Below are 24,325 nucleotides of genomic sequence, written 5' to 3'. Positions count from 1 at the left end.
AAGAATCCAATATTGCCTTGAATTAATTGTAATTAATGAAATGGACAATATTTCTGGGGGGGGGGTTTTGGTCCACAATATACATGTATGAGGAAGGAGGATGCCTAGGAGTTCAGAATTATGCAAAAACTCTAGAACTCCCTCTGGAAGTATGGATTTCCACCAGAGCAAATTGAAAGAGGCAAGCAATTTGCTCTGTACTTTTAGAATAGATTTTTCAATCGAAATGTAATAGTATATGCTAGGAAATGACTGAAGAATAATATTTACTTGTGCATAGAGCAACACTGAAAAATCTAGTGTACAAGCTGAAGTGCAATTTGTCAACATTATAAAAATACAGGCACGTATTTAATATGAGTCCTGACGCCCCTACATCAGATCAAAGTAATTAATTATATGAAATCCTGCTCTTACAATGCATGGGCAAGTGGAGTCAGGAAATCTTCGTACAATGTGTTTCTTCAGTGAGGGAGTGAAGCAGCACAGGGAAGAGGCAACATTTTGGTTTTCTGATTTCAGTGTGCTGCTCTGTGGGAAATATAAAAACTATGCCTTAAAAGTGGGAAATAAAATAAAGGCCAGAGAATTATATCCACTTAGCCAAGATGCCAAAAATGTTTATGGAACTAAAAATCTCAAGAGCACGAAGCAATTCATACTATGTTAATGTTTGTACTGGGAACTTTCCATTAGTAAATATATGAGAGGGAATAACCATATCCATCCATCTGCTTAGTAGCTGTTCAGCCACAGAAGCTGCTACACGTCAATTATTAATCCCTCTGGGGATAGAAAACCTTTTTTTTTCTTGAGAGCTAGTTTTCTGCTTATTTTTTCTTTTTTTCTTTTTCCTCCCCCTGTTATTTAAAAATTATCTTTTTCTTACAGATACATTTTCTTCTCAGTAATGTGTTCCTTTTTCACACAGCTCTACCATCAGCCACATGGCCATTTTCTAAAAGAATTATAAAGATATATCAGCCTAAACTTTTTCAACTTATTCAAGTTCTTTTGACACTCTTACTTCAGTCCCTTTGTTGCAACGATGGCTGTTCTACTGATATTCATTAAGACTTTTGAACAGCCATGCTGTTTCTGGTTTTGTTGATCAGGTAGTGAACTTTCTGGCTTCTGGCACAGCAACAGACAGGAATGCAACAAAGCTATTTATAAAATAAAAATCAGAAGTGTCTTATTTAGATACAACCAAAAAAAACCCCAAAACAACAGTGACTATGGCTGCCGTTACTGTTCCTTAAAGGCTAATCAAGAAAGTGATGTGTAACATCAAAAAGAAATTAACTTCAGTGAAAGGGGGGCATATTCTGATGCTAGCCACATTGAGAAATCATTGATTTTAGGTGGAATCAAGAAAGGTTACTTAGTTTTTTGTTGCTGCATGATGCTGCTTTTTACAGGTTGATATCTGCCAGGATCATCTTTGTTACTAATGCCACTGTAATAGCATGGAAAAGTAAGTACATAGCATCAAAGAAAATCTTTGTGATAAACACAGGTACTAATTCAACATACTGATCAAAACTGTCATAGAGTGAAAGCTAATTTAGTCATGCCAGTCACTGAACATGACTCATCAGGAACAACTATTGCAAATGAATGAATAAACAGACAAAAAAAATAAGATTCATACAGTACAGTTAGAAAATACTTTAAGTTACTTCAGAAAAATGAGGAAAATATCAATACTAAGATTACAAATTCACGTTTCAGTTTATTCTTTTTCAAAGGGTAGTTAAGTTCTTAATGTACAACATGCAGCATTAAAGACATATTTAAATGACAGCCTGTTGCTATTTTCTTATTTAAAGGTAATCAGCACATTTTATTTAAATGGATAGAATAAATACAATTTATGGACTTATTTCTGTCAGTAGCATGTGGTATTTTTAACGTTATTATAGTGTGCTTTTGTCCTTTCCAGGTAAAAAGGGACATATCTCAGATTTCTGCTGAAGGAAGGGAAAACTAGACATATGGCTTGGTTTATTAAAAATTATAAATATTTCAAAGTTATTTGAATACTAACAAATTCTTTAAGGAAGCTATGAACTTACATTACCAGAAAATTCCCACAAATATAACATGTTACCTATTAATAATTGTGATATATTTCCAATGGTGTAAAAGTTCTCACAAAAGCTTATGCAACTGCTGCTTTGCATTTCTTTCAGGCTCAAAAACCACACAACCTCTGAATAAAATCCAGGTAAAAACACTAAACTACACCTGCTTCCATGTCAAAAGCAAAGAAATCAAATGCAAATAGATGGCCATTTCAAAGCACAATCACAAATCAGACCCTCGCTGATCGGTTTCCATTGAAAAATTGGCCAAGAATCTTTTCAGATACAATCTACATGTCAAATCTGAAATGAAAACCAAAACCTGACAGATTTTACCAGGTTTGGGACTTTTGCACTGCTTTGTTGGCTATATAGCTTGGATCTGAGAGCTTCTTGGATCAAAGGAACCAATGCCTTCTAACCCTGCTCCCTCTGCTCTCCCCTAAGTAGGGAAAGTGCTTTGGTTTTTTGCTCTGCATTTAAATGAGTACCAGCTGTAAAACAGGGATCCAAATCCTGATTCAGACTTCTTCCAGATTTTGAAGTTTTGCGTCTATGGATGCATTTGTCCTTTCAAATGCTCTGACGCATCAGCTAAGTGTAAATGTAAATGCCCAGGAACACATCACATTTTGAATGCTCACGCTGAAGCAGCTCACCACTTCATAATGTGCGATTTCTGCAGCCCCTCAGCTCTAGTGAGAAAAGCCAAGGTAATGATGATACTTCTATACCTGTCCAAATACCTTTATGCCTTTTACAATTCCTGTGTTTATTAAAAGATAATTGCTTTTTCTGACTTATCACTTCACAGCTAGGTTGCAGTTCTCAGTTTGAAAGATTTACCAAGCAGAAAAAGTAAGAATAACAAGGAAAGTTTTATGCAGTCTGGAGCTGGTGGATAAGTGTCTGGAAAAATGTGTATTTGGAATTTTTTTACACTGAAAAGCTTTCCTCAGTCTTTATAATTTTTCAGGAGCCTGTCCTGTCTACCTGATGGAGAACTCCAGGATGATGCCTTCATGAAATAATATTTTAGCCCAAATTAACTTGATTTCCTATCTCTTTTGTGCTGTATCTATCTGACAGTTATTCAGAGAGGTGTTTAAAAGGCCCCTTTTGATGCTGCATGCCTCACCTCACTCATCTTTGACTCTAGCATATTTCAGTTCCATTTCTATAAATTAAATAAGCAGAATTCTCTGCTACCCTGCTAGGAGTGGGCCTTTTGCTTGCCATTGCAAAGTCGTCATAACAATTTTGCAGAGACACAGTAATAATAAAAAACATTGTGAAATCTGGACATTGCATAATATGTTCTGTCTCCAGATGGTGAAACCAAGTTGTCTGCAAACTCCAGTATTGCTGGGGGAAGGGACATGGTGAAGAAAAGCAAGGGCTGTGGATATAATCTGGAATTGAAATCCTCGCTTACCGTTCACTTCACGGGGGGAATCATCTCATTGTTCATTCCCAGGTGCATCATTTATGATTTATCATACAAGACAGATATAAAATTGTGAAGTGTTAAACTCTGGACAGTATTAGCTTTTTCACAAGATATGTCTTGCTACTGCGGCACTTGGAGGATCCTATTTTGTGCTGCAGAACAGATCAAAGTGCTTCAGCATGCAGCAAGGTTAAGCAGCTCAGGAATTGTCTCTAGAGGATGCAGACACATCCAAGTTTCTGTGTCTGAAAAGCTAAGGAGTATAGTAAAAAGCTGCCTCTGTCACTAATCAGGGAAATTCTTTTTTTATTGCTTTATTTTGTTGGGGGGGTTAAGTCTAAGGAGCACACACTGAGCTCATATTTTGAGCCCAGAAAAGCTACAAATATTCTACACAGTTCTGAACACATATAGGTTAAATTTAAGAGCTTTGCTTTCATGTGAGCTAATGGCACTCTAGACAACAGCATCATTTTTCTCCTCCACTGCTTTCTAATATCGATATCTTCAGACCAGCTCAACCTAGCTATGGATATGTACTAGTTAATGACAGCAGATTAATTACTATCATCCAACATGTAGGTGGAAAAGAAGCATGCAAGAACCAGAAGAAAAATATCCCTTCTCTGTGAGCCCCACCTGAAGTCATGTTTCTTCTCTTATCAGTCATAGTACACACTCCTCAGTGCTCCTAAACTGCTGCTGCTGAGTAAGATATTCCCACAAATCGTTTCAGTCATTTCTCTAAAGTAATCATCATGTTGTCAGGAGCTGAATCAGTCTCATTATTTACTGTGATAGATCAGCACGTGTGTTGCATGGTGTAAGGAAGGTGAGAGAAAATGCTGGCACTGAGCTATTCCCTTGATCCCAGTGGAAGCAAGATGCCGGCTTCTGCAGCTTGTCCGTTGGAGAAATGAACAGGAACCTCAGAGCAGGAGTAGCTCCAAACCTGCTTCTGCCTTTCAGTAGAAAACACATTCAGCATGAATTCGTGCCTGTGGATCAGGTATTATGATTACTGATGTATCATTTCATGTTTACTGCTAAAAAGAGATTCCACCCCAAGCAATGTAATGATGCAGCAAGAAGGGAAAACATTTTTTTTTCAATCCCCCTCTTATTAGTATCTTCTCTGGAAAGCATGAGGCCAAAAGTGTGCTTACCCTCATAGCGTTGCATTTAAATCAACTCTTGTCACGGGTGACAGGTCTGCAGTCCTGTTTCTGCTGCTGTGACTGCATTTCATGTTATCTGTGGAAAACTGTAGGCATTTACATTAGGAGGTAGGTGACCTGACTCTCAATCCCCTGCAAGTTACTGTTGTGCATTAAATCCAGGGGCTGAAACATCACCAAAATTCTCAGACCTGGTAAGCTTCAACGGTGTTTCTGTTCACCATCGTAGGATGGCAATGTCGTGTAAACATAAGTAATGAAAGACAAACTCTAATTTAAGAGGAACAGTCTTGGAAGCCTTGCTGAACTGCCGCTTTCATGTTTCTAATGCTTATGCCTGCATAAAGCAGTGAGAAGAATAGAAGAGTGAGGACTGAGTCAATACAGTTTTAACAGGCTTGTCAAAAGTTCCTTGTCCAAACTTCCTTCTTCTAAAAGCAAACCCCTAGACCGCGCTGCTTCTTCCCGTCTCTGCAGCTGCCTTCAGCACAACGCGGTCTGTCACACTGCGCCTTTCCCCTGCCAGCGCCGTTCCAAGGAGGGTCACGGCCCAGAGGGCTTGATGTGCATGCGAATGGTGAGTCATATTTTTACAGTAACTACAGATATTTGGGCTCTCACCACCACCTCTGATTTTGATGCAGGCTGTGCTTCACAAGAGGTTTCTGCTGAGAAAGTTCCCAGCAGAGAGCAGCCAGCCAGCTTTGAGGTCTGGCTGTAGCAGGGATGACTCCGGCGTGAGCACCACAGACCCCCTGTGCTGGGCTGGCCGGCCCCATTCCAGGTGGAGCAGCCCACATGATTTCTTCTAACAGCAGGTGTTCATGCATACTATGGAAAAATGTTTGGGGAAAGCTGCTTTTCAGCGCAGTTCTGTTGTCTTTCATCAGGCTGTTTCAGGGTTTGAAAATCTTTCCCCTTAGAGCATGGGGGGAAAACTTCAAATATTGTTGCCTGAGGAGAAGAGCACAGGAGTAAGTGCACAGCCCCAGCACACCCCCGCTTCTGCTCACAGCAGATACGGTTTTCCCTTCTGCATTAGGACTATCAGATTCACCATGTGTGAAGAGCATCTGAGAGGAAGATGCTCCACCAAGGCAGACCTGCAGCACCCCACTGCTGTCCAGCTGTGACTCTCCTATGGATCTTCCAACAGCAGAGGTCAGGACGAGAATGAAAAGCCCTCCAGATCGGTCTACTCTACAAATGATCCTGGTTTTCCTTTAAGGGCAGAGCTCAGACCATGTTTGCAGATAGCCTTCAGCGAATTGCTCTGTATTATTTCTGTCCTGACAAGTTTGAATTGCTCTGTAATAGAGTGTCACTGAAAACCAGCCTCTCCCGCCTCTCCCATTTCTCTGCCACAATCTTTTAACTGATGCCAAAGCACTAAGCCTAACATATCATCTTCGTGTAACACTGTGGAGAAGGAAGAGCACAGCCTTATTGGATGGGGCAACTACTAGGGAAATTCAGGGAATGAAAGCTGTTAAATTAAATGTACCTCTGACTGAGAAGGAAGCAATTTAGGAGTGACAGAAAGTCAGGAAAAGTTATATTAAATATAACTAAGCAGCAAAATAAAACAGGGTAGAATATCCTATTTAGGTATCTAGATTATAGACGAAACACCAGAAGATGCTAGCAATGGAAATAAACACCATAATGACTATGATAAGAAGTGTATTTGCTTGAAATATAAGTGAAAAAATAATGATACCAATTTAATACAGAGTTAAGGGAGATCAGCACAACTTTAATATCTTTTCAGACGTATTACTGATAACAAGAGAGAAACCTAAATGAGGTCTTTCACAGACCAATGCACTGAACTGAAGGAATTAATATTTATGGAGAGTCTCAAGGCTTGTTTCTTATTTACTGGTATTTATTCTCAAATTTCATATCAGTACAGGCGTCTTACAGCCCAGTTCCCTGGCTGCAGTTCATTTTGGGTAGTTGCACTCTGCCTACCTAAGTACATCCTGTTCTTTTGCCTCCCTGTGGATATTTTCCCTCTCTGTGGATTATTTTCTCTCGTAGATGAGCCTGAAGTTAGGTCTGCACTGAAGTCCTTCATCTGTTCACCTTCTCAGGCTCAATGGACATCTCTGTAGGCATCTCTGGCATTCAGTTAATTGATTAACAATCAGCTAATACACATTCTAGTCATGTTTCATTCATTGCAGTAGGGATATGTCTTTACAGATGAGTACTATATGCATAGTCTGGGGTGGACTTTCTTAGGAAAACACCAGAGCTGTAGTTTTTGTAGTCATTAGCAAGGAGCTATCTCCTTTCAGTACAGTATGCTGCAGAAAACCACAAGGGTGGGGCCATGATCTTCATTATATGTGACATTTGTGTACATTTGGGACTATTCTAATATAAAAACAAGTCTATAGATGCTGTTGACAAATAGTGCTTTTGTTGTGACAAGTTAAAGGAGTTCTGGAAGAAGTTAACTGACTGTGTATGATACCACTGATGGTCTACACATAGAGTTGACCCCTCAGAAACCACAGGCTCTTTCAAATGTGCATGGAAACGTGAGCAATCTGCTGACGTACTTGATCTTGAAGTTACTGTATTCCCACTGGGGAAACTAAGTAGAGCTTTCCTTTCCGATTCTAATGCTTCATCTCAGACCGGAGGTAGCAAACACAGCAACCAGTCACATGTTTATATGCACTGCACAAAAGATTAAAATGCTTAGCCTTTCCATTGACCTTGTGGTGCTCCTGCCATACTGGACTCATTTTACTGATTTAGCAGTATTATTGGGAATTTATTCAGTGCCTATAACACTATGACAGAGCTCTGAGGAATTCTGCAGCAGCAAAAATGGGTGAAACTTGAGCTCAGAAGAGATCTGTTACAGAGCATAAATGTGGACCCTGCTATTATTTCTTATCTTTCATGTCTTCCAGATGGCATGAAATTGTCTACTGAGCCTTTAACATGTCTGCTCTCCATCATCTCTCTATGCATTCAAACCAACTCAATAATCAAGTCAAGGATATTTTGGGGAAGTAGAAAACAGGCAATTAACACTTAAACCGCCATTTACAACATGAGGAAATACAATTAAAAATTCTGCTTCAGCTTCTGTGTTGCAAGAATAGAATTACCTCCGAGATACAAAGGTAGGTTTTACAGGAACAGAGACATTTGTCTGGCACCCTGATGAAAGCCTTTTCTGTTTAAGTCCTCTCTTTCAGGATCTGAACTGTTCATCCAGCTTGCTGCATGCTACAGCAAATATACCCATGTCTGTCTCACAGCAACTTTACAGCAGCGGAAGCTGTCCTATAGGAAGCCCATGAAAACTATCTGGTAACCTGTAAAATGTGAGATTTAGTATTAAACAGTTATGAAGATACTGTGAGGAATTGCAAGTCTTGTGAAGTACTCCGTGTTTTTCATAGTTCAGAAAAAATGTTTTCCCACAGCATTTGCACACTCATTTTGCTGATTGCTTTTGTGCTGTCCAGAGGTGCTGCATCGCAAATAGAAATAATCAGATCTCAATTCAGTTGCTGAATCGTAAAGGCAGGGGAAGCACATTTTTTTTAAGAAACAAAGGGATGAGCAATTGAAACCCACAGAAAAGTGTAAAAGATGTTCATGTGCTGCAACAAAACAAAACAAATTGCATGGCATTTTTATGAAATATGAAAAAAATATCAAGAAAAAATGTATTTCAGGTTGACCCAAAATACATTGGTTAACTTAAAAGGAAACAATTGCTTTCATTCTGAACAGATTGCTTTACTTTTGGTTATGTATTTTTTTCTATTTTGTCTTTAATATAGATTAATTTCAAAATAGTACAGTTCTGAAGTAAAAAAAATAAATGTTTCAATAAATTTGAAACAGAAAGTCCCAATACTTCTTTAAAAAATTCCTTCTCTGTGACCAGAACTATTTGTTAAATTTACTGTAAATTCTCAAAAGCTTTGGTCACCTAAAATGAGTTTTTCCTCTAAATTTCCTGATCAGCGAAAAGTATTGTCCAGGTCTTCCATAGCTTTCATTTTTAGTAAATTTATTTTTTAGTGAAAACGTGCATTCAAACAAGTAAAACAATTTGGCAAATATCCTTTATAATGCATGAGATATCATAGCAATTTCTTTGCTGCCATTCAGTTGTCGTGTTTTAACCAGCTGCAGTTCTACAATGCCTTATTGCATGAGAAACTAGAAATACGTTTGCAGACCCATCCTCAAAGCAGGCAGTGTACAGTTCAAACAAGGGACATGGAAGAGATACTGAAATATATGTGAAGACAGAGCAGGTGCTTAATTTTAAGTACAACTCAGCATATTCCAGCCATCACCAGAGCTGTTCCGACAATGTATGCTTTGCTAGAGCAAACACTGAAGTCATTTGCGGTTTGGGTCCCGCTGAAATCAACCAAAATTTCTCCCTTGACTTCATGAGACTCAGGTTGTTACCTCCTATATATGATGAAGTCACGGCATCATATAGCATGGCAGGGATTTCACCTGCCGTCATTTCACCTACAATGTCAGGGATTTCACCTACAATGGAAAAATGGGATCATCTGACAGTAAATTATGATATTGCACAAGGAGCAGTGACAGAACGCTCCACTGAGTAAATCCAGGTGGAAAGAATATTAATGGCTCAGAAACATGAAAGGTCGACAATTTGCTCAAATAAAAACTGTCATTCCAATAGGTACTCTTGAATTTTTATATTTGCTTAGCACATATGCTTTTCTCTTGGCTTTGGTAAGCATAATGCTGTATTAGTGTTCCAGCAATGACATATGCACGCACATATAGTTGAAGTAATCTCACCAAATAAATGCTCAAAACAGCTTTGCAATACAACTTCATGACTTATTCATGAGCTGTGCTGTTTGCAAATGGGACCACAAATAACACACACCAAAGGAACTTTCTTCTGAATCATTTCTAGTGGTGCCTGATAACTTATACACAAAGCTGCTTATAAGCATATGTTTTATATTGTAATTGGTTTTGTACCAAACTATTTCTAGGTGAGTCAGATAATGAGCAATAGCAAAATACTTATCCCAAGCTTCACATTTTGCTACTGTGTGCTCCTGGAGATATATTAACTATGGTTTTGCTCTAGGGATCTGTTTCTTTCTTCAGAGTCAGCCTGTAACTATGACGTTTTTATGGGGAAGATATTCTTCAAGTTTGCACACTTCTTCCAAATTTCCATCCAAATTGTTTACAGGATAGAGTTACCCAGTGCTTGGGCTGATTTTATGTATAAAATGTATATTTTTCTTACATTTATCTGTCAAATACAGGATTACAAATGTAATGCCAAAAAAAAGACAAAGATTTATTGTCAACTGTTTCTCTGTAAATCAAGGTGTTGTTCTTATGGTGACAACTGAGAATTTCTTGTTTCAACAACTTTTCAGAAAGTTGCCTTTCTTTTAGTATATGCCCATAACTGCTGTCTTTCAAATCCAGGCAGTATTAGTGTTTCATCTGTATAAAAAAGTCAGCCTTATAAGAAAAGCAAAGACTACCTTAGGATTGCTCTGAAAAAACTAGTGATTTCTTACACATGTATTTTTCAAGACTCCTCCTCTGTATAAGTGACTTTGAGCTTCCAGTTCAAGGTAGCAAATAACACTGAGTGCTGATAACCTGGATTCTTTGGAAATAGCAGCAAATTAAAGGTAAATGATTTTGCTTTTATGGAGTACAATTATTCTATGTTTTATCCAAAATAATTTCAAAATTGTTGTTTCTTGTGCCAAATGGTTCAGACCTCGTGTCTGCTTACATGTAGATACTATAGTATTCAGCTAGCTTCTTGCTGGAACAGTTCTTTTTCCCTTCCTATATCTATTTCGTCAACAGCCATGATTACCACCTGTTATCATACCATGTCATAAAGATACAAAATCTTTTCTAAGGAGAGCATTCCTCCTTGCAGAGGGAAGGTCTAAATTCAGACAGGTTGACATTGCATCACGTGACTTCCACGTCCCCCTTCCCCTGGAACAGACCTGCATAAGGTACCCCAGCTCCCTGCATGATGTTGGAGGAGATTTGGGCTCCTAATAACTGGAGTGGCAGAAGCCATGGAAGTTCAGGTGGGCCTCGGGAGTAAGCAGGTATAGCAATGTAAGGAGAGTAAAGCATCTGGTGAGGATTCTTGACTGTAAGTTGTGGCATGAGAAGACATGTCAAGTGCTTTCATTAAGGAAATTAGAGACACTGATTAAGACACTTTTTGGATGTGGAAGGCCTCCTTTCAGCCCTTGCTTTGCTTAAGTTAGCCTCGAGATTAGCCATAGGCCCCCCACATGCCAGGAGAACATCTTTACACCTATGCTTTTGGGGCACCGAGGCTAAATGTTCTCTCAGTTTTTGAGTTGTTTGCTTTGTGCAAATAATTGGAGATTCATTTAGTCAGAGGTCTGAACATGGCTCTGCAGTCTACAGCCTCAATGTCTGCCTTGCAGGCTCTTTCTTTTTTTTTTTTTTTTTTTTTTTTTTAACTCTGACTTAATACATATTCAATCACTATGGAAAAGTTAACCACCTCCAGCAGAAAAGATTGTCATTGTCTCCTCTTAGCACAACAGTCCCTGGTGATTGCAGAATTTTGCTCATTTCTAAGAAACGAGCATCCAGCTCCTTATTTCGGATCAGACAAAATGGAGCTGTAAAAACAAGATTTTTTCACATCCTGAGTCTTCTAGCCACTGAGTGTTAGCAAAAACACAGCACCTACATGAAGATGGAATTGCCCCGGTGTCTTTTGTGTGAATCACAGCCCCGTCTGAGAACATCTGACTAACCTGAGCATTAGAACTGAGACACCTCTAAGCTGCTTGGCCTAAGTTGCTCGAATATACACTTCTGGTCCATCTGGGTTGGAAAACACAAACTCAGTGACTGCTACTGAAGAGAAACTATCAGTTCTTGAAGACAGTTCGTAGGGAATGATATCCCCAGCTCTTGTCACTCCAGAAATGTTATGATCAGGAGGCAGGCTGGAATAAAGGCTACCAATGAAAATGTTGGTTCAAAATCTATGGGAAAGGAATTTGGTACTTGTGCATAACACAACAGAAACAGACGTGAACCATTGTGAACATTAGACAGAATTTTTTACATTGTATTTGTTATTAAATACTAACTAACCTTCCAGGGCAACAAAAGGGAAAAAGTCTCAGTTTGAATCATTTCAATATCATTCTGCATTGGATTATAATTGTTCAACATTTTCAAGCATTTTTAACGATTACAAATAATATTTGTTTTCTGTTGCTCTTACTTCCCTTAGCTGTGGTTGGTCTTGTTGCCTCTGTATCTGACAGGTCAGTGCAATGTATTATTTCGATTATTTATACTTCCAACAAACAAAACCCATGCTGCATGTAAAATCTGCTTGCCTAGGCTTATACGCTGGGTGATTTGGGGTACAAAAGTCACTCATTTTGAAGGCCCATCAGGTGACAAAGTCATCCCAGAAGGGAATATTTATTCATGTTTAGCAACGGGAAAGGGAGGAGGTCTGCACAGCATGACATTAGTTTATTTGGGATTGAGGGAACTCACTTCACCTTTGCCTTTGTGAAAGATAATTTTCTCTGTCAACACTGGGACTGCTTTAGTGCTACATATCAACACTGGTTAAGTTTTACCTTCCACAAGAGCCTCCAGCAGTAACGACTCAGCAGGGTGAATCCAATTTTATACACAGAAATGCAGTGCAGATGTTACAGAACATGAAAAGATAGTTTCTTGATTGGCATTTCAGTATATGCTGAGTTAGAGATAAAATGTAGATGAACTTCTTCTGATAAAGTCTAGGTTTTGTTGTCAGAAAACTTAATTCAGCACAGTTGCCTGTTCCATTCATCTGATTTTCTGCTCGAATCCAGATGCATCCTTTAACAGAAGTGTAATTAAGCCAGCGTGACAGAAGCAAAGGGCAAACGGTCATCTTTTCGCAATTAAATAAATGGGAGAAAATATTCAGAATATAAATATTCAGAGCATAGGTATTGTGAATGACATTTTAAAATAACAGGTGATGGATTTTGATATCCACACTGGGCTATCTTTAGAAAAAGAGCATGTCAGGGCTGCACAGAGCTGCCCTAGCAACACAGCACATTGCTGATTCCTGTCAGCAGCTGAACATCTTTTCATTCATAAAGTGGGATGGCTAGTCAGGGAAATGAGGACTAAGCAGGAATGTGATTGAAAGGAACACAAAATACAAGATTTTTTTTCTGTTTATACTGTTATTAAATGAGTAATAAGAAAAGTATCGAAGCAAAAATTAGTAGCCTAAAGCAGGAAAATGATCAAGAACAAGTACCTAGTTTCTTCCTACACTTTTTCTTCCTTGGTAAAACCTTACAACCCCAATTCCTGCAGCACTATCTTCCAGGATATTAACTGAAAATATTTAAGGAAACAATATGTTATATCTATTGGTATAGTACACTTCTTGCAAAAGAACACCATGCAAAATAAACGGCTGGTCTTCTCTACTGGAGAGGCTAATGTTTTCATGGCTTTGCGTTAGATCTGCCTTTCTCCCTAAAATCGTGCAACTGTTTATAACTTTTGTCAATCTACAACTGCTTCAAATATCAAATAGGAACTACAGTAACTCTTAAGGACGTGTTTCACACCCAAACTAGACATATGGAACAGCAGTCATTATTCACAGATATAATATTTTTCTATGAATCAGAAACACCTCTTAGGTTATTTGGAATACATAAGTTATGAGAGAGAGAAAAATCTATTCAAATAGGTCAGCGGAATCAAGACTTTTAAAAAATAATTTACAAGCATGGGTGAAAAACGCTCAAAAAACTAAAACTCATGAAAGAAGTTAGCCATCGAAGACTAAGCAAGAAAAATCACACAAATGGGCATGAATCAGCCCATTCTCCCTCTTACCTCACAACTGAAATACATTTTCTTTAAATCCTTGCTTCCTCCAGATTGTATGAAATATGATCATGTGAAGGTCAATATCCTGAGAGTCTCAATGGTGGAAAAATGCTTTTGCAACTCTGGGATTTACGTCACACAAGACCTGGCCAAAAGTTTTCTTCATTCACTGGGAATAGATTATGCTTTTAAGAGTACTCCTGTATTGTACTCCAGATGAAATTGCACTGGATGTCGACAAGTAGGCAAGTTTTATTCATATATTTTAGTTAATACCACCAATACAGCCAGGGTGTCGTGGTTTTTAGCATGTTTTACACAAGGTCCCTTGGAACTGCAGATCCTGATTTGGTATAATGGCAGCTACATTTCATTTCCCAAGCCAGGTTTAGCATACCTCGTTCATCACATATTAACAGTGGCAAAATCTCCACTTGGAGACATCCACTTGCTGAGACACAACACTATCATTATTGCAGGAAGATGCAGAAACCCAAGTTGAACTCTAACCCTTGCTGCTATTTCTCCAACACTTCACAAGTATTTACCTGACAGCTTACCTGGGTCCTGCCTGGCTCGAGCAGCTCTCCGATACTCATGACGCTGGGGAGAAAAAGGAGGAATACAGATGTATATACTAACTTTGTGTGAAGTAACCATGATAATGGACACCAATAACTTAAAGGCCAAGGGGAAAGACAGCAAACTCCAACAAAAATACAGAGTGCGTGGTGACTGGAGGAGGTACAGAAATTGTGCTCATGCATTTGTAGGTCACTGGTGGAGAGGGGCAGGACTTGGCTCAACACATGAGCTACCTTTAAAAGGTTCTGATTTAGCTCAGAATTCAGACTATGTTAGCTGTAAGAGGTAAATGTAACTTTAATTTGAATGACACCTCTTGTAACTCATAACCTAGCTCTTTCCTGCATCCTAAGTCAAGGTTCTTTTTTTAAAACAGGAAATACATAATAGATGGGCAATTACATTATTCTTGGATAATTTTATTAAGGGCCGAACCCAGGAACATTAGCCCTTGCAACAAGTAAGGATTGGTCACATCTGATTTATTATCTCAAAAACAACTGAGGAAATTATGTTAGCAATTAAAAATTAATGCAGTCTACAGATAAAATTAAAAGGGAAAATTAATGGCTGAGGAGTGGATCCTTGGGTGATTTCTTTCTATAGACTCTCCCTGCAGTAAGCAGAACTTCACTAATGGTCCTCACTTGAGAATAAAGGTTTCAAAACACAATGTTTTTCATCCATATTATGTAGATAAGTTATCGTTTACTCCTGTTAGACACCTTTAATTTTAATCACCCCAGTTACCTTGGAATGCATCATGATGGCTGACAGAGGATAATGCGTGTGGATCAGCAGACACAGTTACTGTCTCTGTCGTAACTATTGATTTGCTAGCTCGCCACACGCAGAGTAACCTTATCTTCCCCTGTCTGGATTTTTTCAGCTCTCTTGTAGGGATAATAAAATAGTTGGAAGCTGTGAATAAAATGTTATTGTATGCATTGTATTACCTATTATAAGCAGCAGGTCTGTCAAAAATAGGTCTAACTATATGGTCTTCAAACGCCAGAGAAGTTCTGTTGTGTCGCTAGTTCCTTTGGAGGAAGAAGGAATCTCAGTAGTAGCTTCCCCTGGGCTTGGGATGTTTTCCCAAGCCCACCTCAGCAGACCTCCGGAACGGCTGCTTCAGCCGCCTGGTCTACCCCCGGGTTCTGAATGCAGGCACAGCTGTGCTGACATCCTCGGGTGTCTGCCACTGTGTAGAGCAGTCCCTCTAACAGCTGATACCACAGAGGATTCCAGACCAAAAGGCAGGAACTTCTAGCTCTATTTGTTTTCACAAGGGGCAGATATATTTCCATCAGGTACAGGTTTTTGTACCGCCAGTTTTCCCACCACCCCCACCACAAAGATGATAACTATCTTGGCAGTGAAATATAGTGTGGATATACCTGAGTCAGACTCACCTCCGAGTTCAAGCCAGCGTGGTTCAGTGCAGTGCTACATGTATTTACCTGCTGAAATCCAGGAGCACTGTGAAGTTATGTCCAAATTGCTGTAGGTGCAACCCCCCTGTCTCTGCCCTTAACCCAAGTTTGAAGTTTGGCTTGCAGATAGCCAGTCTTAGGGACGCACGGGTCAACATACTCATAGCGTGAGACCTCCAGCAGCTCAGTTCTAGGCACCTTCTTTTATGCAACCAATATCAAACAGCAACTGAACTAGGGGTATTTGTAGCTGAAGACACAGGGAACACTGTCAGCTCCTGTGAAATTGTCCAGAGGGAGAGGATGTCATCTGGAGCTGTTGAGGTGATGAGGGCAGACACACAAATGTTCTCAGAGATTTTAGGCCCATGTGGAGGAAGACTCTCGCGGCTGCCTGGCTGACCGTACCTGCAGGGTTGCAGGCTCTCAGTTGCAGCTGCTCTGGAAAGCATCTCTTTGGCAACCTAATTAGCCTTACCCTGATGAATGATAAGCGGAAAAGCAGTCAACTTTTCCTTTGCTTTTTTTCCAGGGAAGAAGGCTGTGGTATTCTTCCTCTTCCTTCTGCCCCTTGTGTGTGCAAAGGAAATGACAAACCTGGGAGGTGAGGCTGGTTTAACGTGCTGACCTACAGCAACTTTCGGCAAGTAGTAAGCACATATAGCAGCTGTGTTGGACCGAGGTGTGGGCAGAGCCACAACTGTGTTCATCACTACAGGTGGACATGTGGGCAGGAGGGAATGCTCCTGCTGCAGCATAGAACCAAACCTCCTTTTCTCAATGAACTTGGGATCCTCTGCGACACTGGACGCCTTTTTTCATGTTGTGTTTGGGCAAGAGGTTAATGTAAAAACTGTAAGACAGACCCAGAAACACTGCTGGTCTTAAGGGCTGGCTTCATGATGCTGCAAGGGTAGTGCCTGCGCGCTGCTTATTCTCGTTCTTGAGGCTTGTGACTCTGCTGGAAATGTGCAGCCTTGGTGTAGAGCATCAAGGCCAAGCAGCTGGCGGCTGTGACAAGTCCTATTCTCTCAGATTGCTGTGGCACCCACAGCAGACAGTCCCCAGCAGGCTGGGGTGCCAGGGTGCTGTGGGAAGGGGGTCCAGCAGAGCCTGCTGGGATGCAGATGGAAAAGACAACGATCACTTGCAGTAGGTCTAGGTGTGGTTTTAGATGTAGGAGGTATAGCAAGTCCAGATAGCTGGAAGTGGTACGTTCCTGAAGCTGTCGTGAATAGCTCATGATTAAACTTTCCTAGCAAGTTTACAGCATCAGATGCTTTTTCCTGCGATTTATTCAGAGCCTGTAAAGAACTCCAGGCTTAATCAGAACTGGTTAAGTGTCCCTTCTCTCTTGATTGATACTAAAGTCAAAGCAAGGACTCTTCTGTCTCCACAAAAATGAGGTTTCAGCTCATGTCCCCCTCTCCAAAGTCTGTTCCAGGAGTGGAGAGGAAGGGAAGCAGTCTCTTCCCTGTTAATTATTTTGTTAGTTTTCTGCTGGGGCAGACTAAGTGTTATCTCACAGGTGGCCCAGGGACAGTCAGTAGCAGAACACAAAGGGAATGGAGCCTTATTACTGCACAAAATTTAGGGCATAAAACAGATTTTCAAATAATTTTTTCATAAGTAGTTTTAGTGTTCTAATAGATAAAGGAGAAAGAGTTGGTTGTATGTCTGCTTACTAAATAATTTTAGGTTAAAATCATCATAGAGAATGAGGGGAAGGAAGCTGCATGTCTTAGTCTTACTACATGCTCCTAAATTAACCCAAAGAAAATCCCACTTAACATATGTCACTGACAATGATCTGTAGCGGCCATTAAACAAAAAAAGATCTTCCAGTTATAGTGGGAAATAATGGAAAATATATCTGGTAAATGTGCCCATTTCTTTTGTTGATGAATGATACTTTTGCCTGTGAAAATGATATTCAGTAACTTTTTTACCAAAACAAAACAGTTTCAAAGGAAAGAGTGGAAACTGAATTTTGGCTGCAGATTGGTTATTTTAGCAAGACTTGGATAAGACTTTCACTTCACTGCACCCACCATTTAATAAACTTGCTTGTTGTAAGCAATCATGTAATGCCAAAAATGTAAAGGATTTGCCAAAACTAGTTCCTATTGTAGATTATCATTATTTTAGGTATATAAACCAGAAGCTTACAGAGGTAGTTAAAAGGTCAGTTTCTACCTGTGTCTGGGAGCAGACGAGTCACAAAGTCAAAACTGTCTCTTGGTACAAGAGGCATCCCATTGAATTCAACAAAACCCATTTAATTGAGAACAAGAGTAATCTGATTCACAAGTGTAAATAAATTTGTATGAGAAATCAAAGACACAATGTTGACTTATGGAAACTTCAGCAATTTTGGATTGATGTAGAAACTTCTGTGCTTTAAATTCTTAACAAGATGAGGTAGCCCCTACAAAGGAAAACAAGTGCTCAGGTGAAAATAATGTGAAAGTTAATGATATCACCTGAACCTACAGCCATTCTGCTCTGCTGGGTTCAAGGCATGAAGCATATGCACCATGTTCTGCCCTGTCTGAGTGGGATGTTGACCCTGACAACGTGGCTTTCTGGTAAGAACACTCAGGTAGTTTCAGTGTCGCTTTATTTTGAATCCTGAAAGTTTATCGTTAATAACTTGCAGTATGTAATTGATGTTAACGGTGTGAGGCTTCATCAGTGGTTTCTCAAGCAGTGCTTGGACATCATTTGTTTGTTGAAGTGGAAATAAGCTGTGCATGTGAACTAAATTATGTTCTTGCTTCTGTTGGCAACAAAAACAGATTTTAAAAAATGAAGAAAAACCAACCAGATATGATGTGGGAATGGAAAATTAGAAGTTTGGACTGGGAGACTTACCAGGGTGATAAGGGTAAGGGAAGAGGAAAATCTCCTTTCTGATTGGCCTGTAATGGGGATGTATGCAATTATAAGACAGCGTCTCCAAACCTGTTCTGTTTATGCATGTTATCTCATCCAACTGAATGAGAATTTGAGTCCTCTGCAACCCACGCTGGCTTGTAGGAACCAGCAATACAAAAGGAATTTTGATATAGTTGTGCTTGTGACCATGAGACTTGTGTTGTGGTACAATTCCATGCAAGCTTGTAGAAGCAGCAGCAGCGAAAAGGATAACCAAGCAGTGCCTGTGAGTCTTGTATGCACAGCGTCCCTGCCATGCAGATCTGCTGTTGCGACTCCACAAAGATCACTGCTGCTGTGTCAAGTTTCTTGCAAGTTCCATCGGATTTCCCTCAGTTTTGGAACGACCTCTTATCAAATGCAGCTTTTTCACCTTTCTTGCTTGCCCGGCTGAGACCTCGCCTGTTTAGTCGTGCTTCGTATGGAGCCACTGCCCAACGTCCCAGTTCATTTGTGTTAGGGTTTGGTGGTTTTTGTATGTAGGAAGATTGATTTCAGTGAGTTTAGTATTGTCTGTATATGATTACTCTTCAATCAAGCACAAGTCTCTCTGAGGTTAATAGGAAGTGGAGAAATGAATCCTATATATCTATACATATATTTATCATTCCCATCCTAATTTCTTGCCTATGATCATACCTTAGGGACTGGATGGATTTCTGATGTATCTTCCTAGAAACCAGCTCTACATCCTTAAAAGGTGAAAATCTTTTTTTCTTTTCTTTATCTTTTTGTTTTGTTTGTTTGTTTTTCAATTTTCCAGTCCTTGCTCTGCCAGAGTAATAGCAGCTAAAACATAAAACATCTTGGGTTTTCTGGAGTTACTGTACCATGAAATGTCAGCCCATATAGTTTCAAAACACTGTGTGGGGGATTAAACAAACAATAGCATTAGTTCTGATAGATTTCACAACCAACACTTCACACAGCACTCTGAAAATGCGTAAGAGATTCTGAAATTTAGTACTAAAACCTAGTTGATGGCCAGAAACAGTAATACCTGTAAACATTAAATTAGAAATGTGCTTTGACCACTTGTTTGTGATTTTTCTGATGTAAAAATTAAGTGACTGGCTAAACTCAGGTACCCAGTGGCATTTTAGATTCCCTTGAGTGTCTAAGACATCTGGAAGGAGCTGGCAGGTATGACATACAATGTATGGGAGACCTACGCCCTTCTGCAGTGGCAGCCGTATGGCAGATAGGATACCCTCAGCATTTAAAGTGGCATTGGATGCCTACTTGGGAAGCTACGTCCTGTCTCTTAAATCCTGTATTTTTCCATCAATTCATATGCCATTACCTACGATTCAGAGGTGTTAGAACAAAGAGTCATTAGCTGAGAGTTATTGCTTGTCCTTCAAAGGTAGGACATAGCTCATTTGCATTGTCTGTGGAAGTCTGAGAGACACCTGATTTAAGTCAGCCTTTGAAAAGCGACATGAAATGTTATCAACCAAGCTGAAAGAATATGAGTTTGGCTATGCTAAGGGTGTAAAGTCTAGTTACTTGTGTCTACCGCATGTGTGTTACAGATAGCATGATCAAGATGGACTGATTGAGCTTGCTGAGGAGGTGAATGAGTAGGTACGATTGCTCGCTGCCCGGACTCTGTGTGGGCTAGGTCTCAAGGGTGATGTGCCACGGGACGCTTCTTTGATAAGAAGGCTGCCAACAGAACTGCTTTAATGATCTTAATGTAGAAGTTACATAAATGGTTATTTACCCAAGTAAATTTTAGTTGGGAAACACGTAGTTAACAAAATGCTTGCAAAGTAAATGAAGTGGAGGTGTAAAACAACACGCTTGAGGGGTTGATTCTTTGGGGTGAGTTTCCCTGGACAACATCTTTAGCAGCTATTCATTAGAAAAGAATCACCATCTGTTTAATATTTTTGGTTGTTAGTGTTCCTTTGATATTGTATTAATTATTCATATTATACCTTATTTGTTTCGGGTTTTTTCTGTCCCAGTTGTACAAAGCCACAGTAAGACCTTTCAGGTAGATGTCCAGATACGCAAAAGGAATGGCTGCACAATTTATCCAAATATTTCCCATTCAAAAGGAACTTCAATTTGGTAAAATAGAACACAAAATTAAAAAATTGTCAATTTTCAAATATAGGAGAGGGCTCATCTACCTAGTTTAAGCTTGCAATCTCTTTCTTTTGGTAATATTTTCTAGACATGATTGAAGTACATGCATCGTTATACTATTTAGATAACTATTAGATTGTTAAATAAGATTCTGACCTAGAGGCTGTGGAAGTGGGTAAAGTCTCTCACGTTACTTCAGTGGACAGCATATACACTCTCATTTACTTAGCACCAAGCAGGGATTTATCTGTTATCTGCTTTCTGGATATGATAAGGTTTTGACAGCAAAATGATGTGGAGGAATATATCTGTTTTCCTTTTATTCCCTTTATTTATTGGGGTGTTGATCACCAGCAGGCTGAACATGAGCCAGCAGGGTGCCCAGGTGGCCAGGAAGGCCGGCAGCGTCCTGGCTGGTGTCTGAAACGGTGTGGCCAGCAGGGCAAGGGCAGTGACCGTCCCCCTGCGCTCGGCACTGGTGAGGCCGCACCTCAGGTACCGAGTTCAGGTTTGGGCCCCTCGCTGCAAGAGGGACAGGGAGGTGCTGGAGCGTGTCCAGGGACGGGCAGCGAGGCTGGTGGGGGGGCTGGAGCACAAGTCCTGGCAGGGGCGGCTGAGGGAACCGGGGTGTTCAGCCTGGAGAGGAGGAGGCTCGGGGGGAACTTATTGCTTCTACAGCTGCCTGAGAGGGGGTTGTAGGCAGGTGGGGGCCGGTCTCTTCTCCCAGATCACAAGCGACAGGACAAGGGAAAACAGCCTCAAGCTGTGCCAGGGGAGGTTCAGGAAAAAATATTTCATTGAAAGGATTGTCAAGCATTAGAACAGGCTTCCCAGAGGTTTTTCAATATACCAGCCCTGGAGGTATTTAAAAAATGCATAGGTTTGGTGCTTAGGGACATGGTTTAGTGGTGGACTTGGCAGTCCTGGGTTAGCAATTGGACTTGATGATCTTAAAAGTCTTTTCCAACCAAAATCATTCTGTGATTCTATGATTCTATTTATGGGCTGACTCTCCACCAATTACCAGAGCTTAAACTTGTCCATATAAGATGAGCTTCAGTAACTGTTTTTCAAGGGTATATAGACACTCCATGATAAGTGTAAAGACAAAGAGGGTTTTTAAAAATAAATTGCTAGGTAGTGTCCATTTGGTCACGATAAACCTCTTAAGCTGCCATAATTGAGCATAATGACCCTGTAACTAAGAAAAACTTTTCTAGGAATCTTAACTTCTTCCAGGATTCTCAATTTTTTTCAAACAGCACTACAAAGATCTCCCAAATCCTGCATCTGTGGATTCACTAAGTGTTTCAGACTGAAAGAGAATCAGCCTTTCTGTATTACTTTTCTGAGCTGTCTATCAAAATTCAAGCCAGAGCAAACCTTTTTCTGCAGCAATTTTGTTTATTCTTGCAAACTCACTCTCCTGCTGCAACTTGAAATGAAGCATGAGGATTGCTGGATTTACCGCATCTTTCACTGAAACAGTTGCTTGCAGAACAGGTTGTAGCTTGGAATTATTTTATTTGTAGTGCTAATGGCATTAGCTACAGCCATACAGGTCACAAGTCGGTACCTTCCCTGATTTCTCCAGAGCCACTAGATGGTATTGATACTCAGAATAAGGGAGTTACTGATGTGATGGGGGCATTTTTCTAAGCTCTATATATCACAGTTTGCTTTTCCAAATACTAAATGGACTGAGTCTACCATTGCTGAGAACAGAACCTGACAGTGTGTTTTACAGGACAGCTGACAACTTCTAGCCTAAGTGACAGAAGAATTAAGTTTTAGGGATGTCCAGATCTTATATAAAAATGCTGACAGTCTTCTGTAAGTATAGGTAATAAAATTGCTACTACAGGCAACTTTGAAAATAGCATCATCTAAAGCACTAACTGCAGTCTTCATGACAGTCATCTCTAGTAAGGGAAACACAGACTAGGCACAATCAGAAAAATTAATAATGGAGGTCATGAGTAATACTTGTCACCCCACACATAGCTCAGATATTTTCAAAATAGTTCATTCTTTTATATCGCTGCTTTTGGACGTGTGTTTAACAGTCATCAGTTTTCAATATGTGCCAGTATTTAACATTCTATATTTCCCAAAGGTTTTAAATATCTAAGTTAGTATGGCTCCTTGGAGGGCATTTTATAAAGGAGTAGGAATGGTGCTGAAGACTGTTAAGACGTTGTCTTCCGTCACTAAGGGTTAATTCCTCAGAGTTCATTGTGCATGTTTTGCACAGTGCTCCTCTGGACCCTGATTGTTCCTCGATTAAGTGTGTTGTCACCTATTTCATGGGCAGAAATTCAAGCAAGTATACTAGAGAGAATAAAATGCTTTTGTGTGTATGTGTTTAAACAATTATCAGATATCCAGTAATTGCCTTTCATATCTTTCCTCAGCCTTTTTTGAAGGGACCTTTAGTGGCACCATGGGAAGGCTCAAGGTCTCTTTCCATTAAAACATTTACCTGTAGCATGATTATGTTCAAGTTGCTTTTTTTTTTGTTTAACTCCAAAAATGAGTAGGCAAGGCCAGCTTCTAAGGCTTTCTGAAAGCCGGTTAGGACCTGAACTTTAAAACTTGAAGTTTTTCTAATTCTCTTCAACAGCTAGATTGTCGCAATGAACGTGCAGTAATGGAACATACTCCAAATGTTTTAACAGTTCATTCACAGTTAATGACAGAGAAAGCACAAGGAGAGAGAAATGCATCTTTCAAGATGTAATATTGAAAGAATATATTATCATTACAGATTATAATATTAAAATAATAGATTATTATCAAACATTCTATCCAAACTAAGTATCTCATAACTTTACTGCAGCTGAGACCATAACCATTCTAATCACAGCAGAAATCTGCAGTTTGGAAGAGTGAAGCGCAGTTTCACCAGCAAGCAATTGTACGAGGTAGTTCAGGGTGAAGAGAATGGTAAAACACAACACGGCTTGGTTTTTGCCATAGGTTGTCTAACCTGAAGGATTAGGATTTCTGGGTTTAGGTGCTGGTTTCACCTATGTAACAACTCCACATTGACCCAAAGACCACCGTGCGCCCCTGCTCCATTTTCAGACAGGCTGAGCAGGACAGCCAAGGAGCAGGACCGTAGTGAACGCTGAGAGTTTCCATGTACTTACATACCTCCTTCCTGGGGCCACTTTATTCAAATGCCTTCAGCTCACACAGAAAGATACTGCAGGTAAGACATATACAACTTAAATGCATACAGTAATAATTTGTTACCAAGTGTGAATAAAAGACAGCTGGGATCTAATGAGCTACTAGGCTAAGCATTAGTATGCTCAGCACCTCCAACAGGACTCCCAGGGGCTTTGTGCCCGTCAGGCAGATAGCAGTCAGGAGGACGGACAATCTCCACTTGTCCTGGAAACAAATCCTTGACACTGCTGAGTAGCCGTCTTCGACCAGCTCCATTTTCTCTCCTTTAGCATTTCATGCCTCTCCATTCCACTGTTACTTCTTTTGAATTCTTGAGCTACTCACGATCACCTTCTGACTAGCCCTACCTGTTTGAAATTTTACCTTTATTATGGCTCTGCAGAAGGTCACACAGCTCCCTCATGGCTTTACAATTTCCTT

The 24,325-nt window shown here is 40.0% G+C and overlaps 1 long non-coding RNA gene across 1 annotated transcript in view; it reads left to right on the top strand.

Moving 5' to 3' along the window:
• The first annotated feature begins 5,461 nt into the window (after nucleotides 1-5,461).
• The window catches only part of LOC308062915, a 56,875-nt gene continuing 38,011 nt past the window's right edge, over nucleotides 5,462-24,325 (top strand). The window contains exon 1 of the long non-coding RNA XR_013927744.1: nucleotides 5,462-7,861. This is a non-coding gene — a long non-coding RNA (uncharacterized lncRNA). The remainder of the gene's footprint in view (nucleotides 7,862-24,325) is intronic.

This window comes from Falco punctatus, assembly GCF_963210335.1.
Source record: "Falco punctatus genome assembly, chromosome: 1".
Taxonomy (NCBI): domain Eukaryota; kingdom Metazoa; phylum Chordata; class Aves; order Falconiformes; family Falconidae; genus Falco; species Falco punctatus.
The sequence above is the reverse complement of the archived record's forward strand: the minus strand, read 5'-3'. Positions and strand labels throughout refer to the sequence as shown.